The sequence below is a fragment of the Aegilops tauschii genome, unplaced genomic scaffold (assembly GCF_002575655.3).
Source record: "Aegilops tauschii subsp. strangulata cultivar AL8/78 unplaced genomic scaffold, Aet v6.0 Super-Scaffold_100254, whole genome shotgun sequence".
NCBI lineage: Eukaryota > Viridiplantae > Streptophyta > Magnoliopsida > Poales > Poaceae > Aegilops > Aegilops tauschii.
The window spans coordinates 98,627-106,735 of NW_027332461.1; positions in this window are offsets into that span (position 1 = coordinate 98,627).

The window sequence follows — 8,109 nt, forward strand, 5'->3', positions numbered from 1 at the left end:
AAGAACTCAAGAAAAGGCTGACAACCGCACCAGTCTTAACTGTGCCAGACATACACAAGAGTTTTGAAGTGTATTGTGACGCGTCCCGAAAAGGTCTCGGATGTGTACTAATGCAGGATGGCAAAGTTGTCGCATATGCCTCTAGGTAACTGCGAAAACATGAGGAAAATTACCCAACACATGACTTGGAGCTAGCAGCAGTCATACATGCACTCAAGGAGTGGAGGCACTTTCTGTTGGGAAATCATTGTGAAATATATACGGACCATAAGAGCCTCAAATATATCTTCACACAGCCAGAGCTGAATTTACGCCAACGACGCTGGTTGGAACTGGTCAAAGACTATGACGTCGGCATCCACTACCACCTAGGGAAAGCAAATGTAGTGGCCGATGCCTTTAGTCGAAACCCCAGCCCGGACACTGACGGTCCGCAAAACTTGAGGCCTGAGTTTCAGCGAGAGTTCGCTAGGCTCAACATGATGTTAGTCTCCGAAGGCACCGTATCAAATCTGGAGATACAACCCACCTTGGTGGAACAAATTAAGAAGGCTCAACAGGGACACCCCAGCATCGAAGGCATAAAGAAGAAAATGAATCTTAGTAAGACTTCAGAGTTCGTCACAGACAGTGAAGGAACATTGTGGTACCGAAACGGACTTTGCGTACCTAACATTGAGGAACTCAAGCAACAGATCTTGACGGAAAGCCACACCGCTCCATATTCGATCCATCCTGGAGGAACCAAAATGTACAAGGACATCCAGGAAAGATTCTGGTGGCACGGTATGAAAAGAGATATAGCCACATTTATTGCTTGTTGCGATTCATGTCAGCGCATCAAGGCCGAGCATCAAAAGCCAGCAGGGCTACTCCAGCCAAACAGGATACCGGAGTGGAAATGGGATGAAATAGGAATGGATTTCATCGTTGGACTACCCCGATCACAACGCGGAAATGACACAATATGGGTCATCACAGACCGACTAACCAAGGTTGCTCATTTCATTCCCGTGAAGACTACCTACTCCACACAAAGACTGGTAAAACTCTATCTATCTCGTATAGTTTGCTTGCATGGAGTCCCGAAGACTATAATATCAGACCGAGGCACCCAATTCGTCTCCAAATTTTGGGATCACCTACAACAAGCTCTGGGCACACAACTAACTTTCAGTACAGCATACCACCCTCAGACAGATGGACAAACGGAACGTGTAAACCAAATCCTAGAGGATATGCTAAGAGCCTGTGTGCTCACCTATGGATCCAGTTGGGAAGAGAGTTTGCTGTATGCCGAATTTGCGTACAACAACAGTTACCAAGCCAGCTTGCAAATGGCACCCTTTGAAGCATTGTACGGACGGAGGTGTCGTACCCCACTGAATTGGTCAGAAACAGGTGACAGCCGTATCTTCGGCCCAGACATGCTTAAAGAGGCCGAAGAAAAAGTTAAACAAATCAGGGACAGACTCAAGACGGCGCAGAGCCGACAAAAGAGCTACTATGATCAGAAGCATCGTGAGGTCAGCTTTGAACCCGGTGATTTCGTATACCTCCGAGTATCTCCTATGAGGGGTCTGCAACGGTTCAAAATTAAGGGAAAGCTAGCCCCAAGATTTATTGGACCATTTTGTGTGAAGGCGCGAAGAGGCACGGTAGCCTACCAACTAGACCTACCCAAGGAGCTGTCAGACGTCCATGACGTATTCCACGTCTCGCAGTTGAGGAAATGCGTGAGTAACCCGGAGAAACATGTACCTCATGAGGACATTGATATGCAACCAGATCTCACCTACAGAGAAAGGCCAGTAAAGATTTTAGAAGAGTCTGAACAGAGGACCCGTCAGAAAACGACAAAGTTTTTCAGGGTTCAGTGGAGCAACCACACTGAGGATGAGGCCACATGGGAAAGGGAAGATTTCCTCCGGGCAGAGTATCCATATCTATTTGAGGATCAGCAGAAATCTCGAGGACGAGATTTTTCCTAAGGGGGTAGGTGTTGTGACACCCAAGTTTCTATTTGGATTTTTCAAAATATTTTTTTATTTGACTTGAGGGGAGTGATTTAAATTTTTCTTCAAGAGAACTCTCCCTCTCATATATTTTCTTTATGGCAAAAGTTATGTTTGGATTCACCCAAGATCTACCTTTGGCCTTGGGAGTTCTTGCTCTTCATTTGGGCTCAAGACAAAATGTTTGTCATTTGGGAGAATAACTTCTGAAAATCTTTTTGAATTTGCACTATGGCTTTTGGAAAGTCCTTTGCCACTTTCAACTATTCCTTCTTGCCATGGCATCAGTGCAAATCCTCTCCCCTAACCCTTCCCTCACCTTTGGATCATGTTTTACACCAAATCCAGCAAGTTGATCATCCCCATGTGATCATTTCCATTTAAATTCTACTCAAACAAATTTCTATCTTCTATCCTACTACTTGGAGATTTACAAAGGAACTCCACTTTCTGTCTTGATTTTTGCCACCAAACCTTTTTCCCCTCCTAGTCCTTTGAACCCTCAACCTAGAACCATGAAGATCCACTGGTCTCCAGTTCAAAATTTTCAAACTACATCTGCTGCAAGTTTGGACCAGATTTGCCAAATTTGGTGAAATTCATTCAAAACTCTCTCCAAAAATTCCAAGTAAAATCATGCAGCCTCTCGGTGCATTGAGTGGTCATCTCACCAAGTTACAGCTCCAGAAAAATTTATCTCATAGCCAAAACCTTCTGTCGAACACCTGTAGTGCATGGTCATGTCAAATTCAGAAAAGTTCAGAGATTCAGTTCAGTGGCTACTGTCGTTTTCTTCAGAGATGGACATCGATCTCGCCGGTGCCACCGCGTCGCCTTGCTCCTCGTCCCCGCCCTCTTGTTCCTGCACCGCACGAAAGCCTGGCGCCTTGCGGGCATCGGCGACGAGCAGCAGAAGGTGCGCCGCCCCGTGACCGACGCCGGCGGCGGCTTTGCGGACGCCAGCGGGAGACACAGCGCCGACGACTCCACCCAGCACCGCCCAAACCACCGGAGCCCGCCGCGTGGCCTTCCACTCCCCCGAATGCGCTGCCGCTCCCGTCGTGAACCGCAGGGCGCGGAGCGCGCTCTCTGCCGCCGTTGAGCCCGTGCGGTCACCTCACCGTGGGCCGACGCCATTACGCCAAGACCGACCCCGTTTAGCTGTGGAACGACTCCAGTAACCTCCACTGATGCTGCCTGGCCGCGCAAACCACCTTCCAATCCACTGCTCCGCCGTAATCGCTCGCCGGAGATTCTCCGTTCACGGCCACCCCGTCGATCTGCCTATAAATAGAGGCCCCGAGCTTCAACTCGAGCACCCACCATCCCTGCACTTCCCCTAGAGCACGCCTAGCCACTGGAAGAGCCCCGAGGAGGTCTCCCTCCTCGACTCCGGCCGCCGCAACCCGCCACGGGATCCAGCCCGATTCGCCCCCGTGTGTGCTCCTCCGCCTCCATTCTCTTGCCAGTAGCTTCACCATGCATCTCCCTTTCTGACCCGCACTTCAATTCGAAGCTTGCAGCCCTCCACCGGAGTTCCCCATCCTCACCCGAGCCGCCGTCCGCCGGAGAAAGTGTCGCCGTCGACGTGGTGCTCCCCGTTGGACGAGTCCACCACCCACCGACGCGGAAGAAGACGCTGAAGCTCTCGGTACCCTCCGTTTCTCCTAACTCACCGTGGTTCGACGCCGGCGTCCACCGCCGTCTTCGGGCGCCGGCGAGCCTTTTCAAACCTGACATGTGGACCCCGCGTGTCAGCCTCTGTTTTATTTTCCCCGAACCGTTTTCTGTTGGCGCCTTTGGGCAAAATACGTTTTCTCTCTTGCGCTTGCGCATTTCCAAACGAACCCTTTTCTGTTTTCTCAGTTAAAACCCTAGAACTTTTTTGTTTCATTACAGATAAGTCCCTGGACAGAAACCTTTATAACTTTTTAATAAAAAGGTATTTTTGAGTGATTCTTTTTCTGACATTCTTAAAATTTTGTCTAGTTTTTTTATGGGATTTATTTGAAAAATATTTGGCAAAGTTTCTGTGCATGTGTTGGTTTTCACGTTAGTACCCGTTTCGTGATTGCCGTAGGTTCCGGGAGAGGTGACGGAGCCGCGAACTTCGCCGAGCTAGACTCCGACTTCTCCGAACCAGGCAAGCATGTTTTGAACATTTGATATGACAGGTGTTTTGCATGTTTGCGTGAAGGTTTGTGCGTGACATATGAGTGTCGGTAAATACCCCGTTGCTTGTGAGGCAACTACCCGGTTGTTCCAAAGTCGTGATGATCTCTGATGAGAGATGGCCAAATCATGTGGTGACATGAAGGGCAGCAAGGTGGTACTGTTGTAGCATACCAGTCTTGCGTCATCCGACTTTCTCCGACGTTAACGTGGTTGGAGCCACGTTATCGTTCCTTTCCGCATGTTCCAAAGTTGTGATGATCTCTGATGAGAGATGGACTAATCATGTGGTGACATGAAGGGCAGCAAGGTGGTACTATTGCAGCATGCCAGCCTTGCGTCATCCAACTTTCTCGGACGTTAACGTGGTTGGAGCCGCGTTACCGTTCTTTCCCCTTTCCGTGCTACCACATGTCTCATTGCTAGGGATGCGGTTTAGTAAGTTGGTAACCTCTTTCCGTGTACACACCAAACAGAGAGGCCGGGATGATGGTACCTTGGCCCAGGATTAAAGCCAGTCATCCGGTCAGGGGGCATGGGTGTTTCCGGTTGGGACCGAGAGGGGGGGTACCCCCTTATAGCGCGCGTATAGAAATTTGATCCCATGCCACGCGAGGTTGTAGCCTCCCCGTCTCAAGGTTTTTCTTGAACGATGCCGAGGGTGATCCCTGGTTTCGGATGGTTAAATTGGGTGTGTACTGGTTAGACGTGTTTCTTCCAAAACACCGTAGACGGAACTAGTCCCCGTGACTACTGAAATCCGTTGGCTGTGGTTAAGTACAAACTCTGCAGAGTCAATTCCTTCCAAATCATCGTATCCATGATCAAATACTGAAAACATTATATCCATATCTATCCGCGTGGAAACTTGTTCCCGGTGAGCAAGCTCAGGTGGTAATCCAGTTTTATTGTTATTCCTGTGGATGGACTAACTTTACATTTGTTTCATGCTCGTGATAAATTATGTTCCCAAACTGTTGTATTATTGAGCTGTGTTATAAGCCCTTTATGTGACGTCGCGCAGACGTCCGACTGTGGCGTGTTTTTGTTTCTTACATTAAATATAAGCCCTTTATGTGATGTCGCTCAGACGTCCGACTGTGGCATGCACCGTCCTTATTTTCTGTTATAAGCCCTTTATGTGGTGTCGCCGCGACGCCCGACTGTGGCAGTATTATTCCGCATTTTCCGCTCGAGGAGTCTTTCAGACACTCGTTTGGCACCAGCATTATTATTCCGCATTTTCCGCTCGAGGAGTCTTTCAGACACTCGTTTGGCACCAGCATTATTATTCCGCATTTTCCGCTCGAGGAGTCTTTCAGACACTCGTTTGGCACCAGTATTATTATTCCGAATTTTTCGCTCGAGGAGTCTTTCAGACACTCGCTTGGCACCCGTATTAATATTCTGCAGTTTCCGCTCGAGGTGTCATTCAGACCCTCGCTTGGCACCCAGTATTTATTATCTCTATGTCTGATCGCACTGGTTAACTTATTCATGTACTTCATGTTCGCATTTGTTATATCTTATGTCCGAACTGTCTTGCGAGTACTTTCATAGTACTCACCTGGCTTGTTGATTTGGCCAGATGTTGACGAAGGTGATCTCTTGGATGAAGAGTTTGATAGCGCGTCCGATGCCTAGAGGAGTCCCAGTCAGTCCTGCGCGATCCCGGATTTTGGTCACTTGTATTGTATACGCTTCCGCCACCCGCAATAAGTCTTCTTGAGCCTCACTCCGACGCTCGAAGAGCTGTAGTCTTCTGGAACCATATCACTCGCTTCGCGGTGATATCTCCACCACCGTTATTATCGTGAGTTAGTAGTTTGCCACCCTATCCGCCGTTTTGTTTATCGGCGGGCATGTAATAAATTGTTGGGCAGTCTCTGCTCAACCTTGTATTATATTTAGTACTCCTGGTATTTTTCTTCTGTGACCAAGATATTGTCTATCAGTGAGAAGGAATTCTTCCTCGCTGGTCCGTAAAAGGGATTGGTTTCTCAATAATTGTTTTATTGAAAAGCCGGTCGTGACAATGACACATAAGCCAACAAAAAGAAGCATCTACCTTATCTAAATGGGAAAGAAAGCAAGACAGTAGCATTTCTCAAACGGTGGCATTGATTAATATTAACATAGAGATTATATTAACAATAAAATTTGTTAAACATGTAATTTGCTTTTAACTGTGGCATTGCATCAATTTTCCAGCGGCATTATTAGAGGGTGTTTGTTTACAGGGACATTTTGGTGTAGGGACTAAAAAAACTCCGTGTCAGTCCCATCTAAACCAAACAGGAGGGACTTTTAGGGACTAAAAGTGGGCATTTAGGACTAAAGAAAGAAGACCCCGAGGGAGTCTTTTTGGGACTTTTTCCAACAGTTGCCCCTGCCACGCATCGCACCTTGTCTCTATTAGTTCATTACTAGGGGTAACATGGTATTTTAGCATGTCATTTAATAACCTCTAGTCCATGTTTAGTCCCTGGAACCAAGCAGGTAGGGACTAGGGAGTTTTTAACCAAACAGGGCCTTAGATTAACAACAGCTAATGAGTTGCACGGGACAGTGGACGCACCAGCACCATGTGCATCTACCGATGTACTGTGGTCATGCACAGTCTGTTGCAACAAAGAACAAACAACCAAGGAGCATATTTGTGTTGGTCCTAGTTTTGTTATCTTTAGACACCTTTTCCTATGTGAGCGCAGCAAATCTAGTCCTGCTCAAACTCTACAGCCTTGTCCCTTCCTTTCCTTTTTGAACTATTACTTTCGCCCCTTCCTTTCCTCTTTGAACCACGTCCTAGATTTATGCGATACAACTTTCCCCACTACTTTCCCCCATTCCTTTCCTCTTTGAACCACGTCCTAGATTCATGCTATACAACTTTCCCCCTTCATTTCCTCTTTGAACCACGTCCTAGATTCATGCTATATACAACTTTTCCCACTACTTTCCCCCACTCCTTTCCTCTTTGAACCACGTCCTAGATTCATGGTATACATGCAGCTAGAGCAATGCATGTGGAGTAAGTAAATTTTACCTTAAGGTTCTTGGGGCGTGGTTCGGTGGGCGACGGGACGGCGGCGAAGAAGAAGGGGTCGGAGGCCCTCCCGCGCCGCCGCTGGGTGGAAAGTGAATAGCTGCACCGGTAGTCCCTCGCCGACGGCGACAGCGTTAAGCCTCCTTCCCTTCCCGGCGGACGGATCCTGCCGGCTCTTTGAGCAGCAGTGAGGGGAAAGAGAGGCCAACGAAGTCTTGTTTAGATCTGGAGAGGGTGAGAGAGTGTGAAGAGAGCAACTACAAGCGCTGAGGCTCCAGCGGGAGAGGGCGAGAGAGTGTGAAGAGAGCAACTACAAGCGTTGAGGCTCCAGCGTGTATATATATATACTGGAGAGAGAGTGTGAAGCGTGCAAACCCTAGAAAACATTTTGACCAGCCAAAGAATCCTCCTGGCACAAATTATGCTCAAGTGTAGTTATCGAACCCGAGACCTCAAGTTTGATGAGAGAACAGGCTAACCAGCTACACAACCCTCCCGTTATGTTCAACGAGAGGGAAATAACCTTTTATACATTCCTGCATTCGTGTGACAAGCATGCCGTGTTTTTTTGTGTGTGTGGGAGTCATTGGGATTTCAATCATAATCGTGTCATGTGGCTTTGGTGGTAAGACTATCCACAGTGGTGCAGAAATAATGCAACCTTAGTCACCTTACCTCTCTCCACGTAGTACGTTGGGTCCCACCAGTCAGAGGGTGAAACAAACAAATTAATAAGAAAAATTAAAAGCGCCAGCGGTGTATCTTACCTCACACATCTCGCTACTGCTCGGGAACACTGTCCAATTGATCCCTCTGTTCGCTCACGTACTATTTTAAGTGAATCCTTATTATAACATGCACACAAATTTTGGGCAC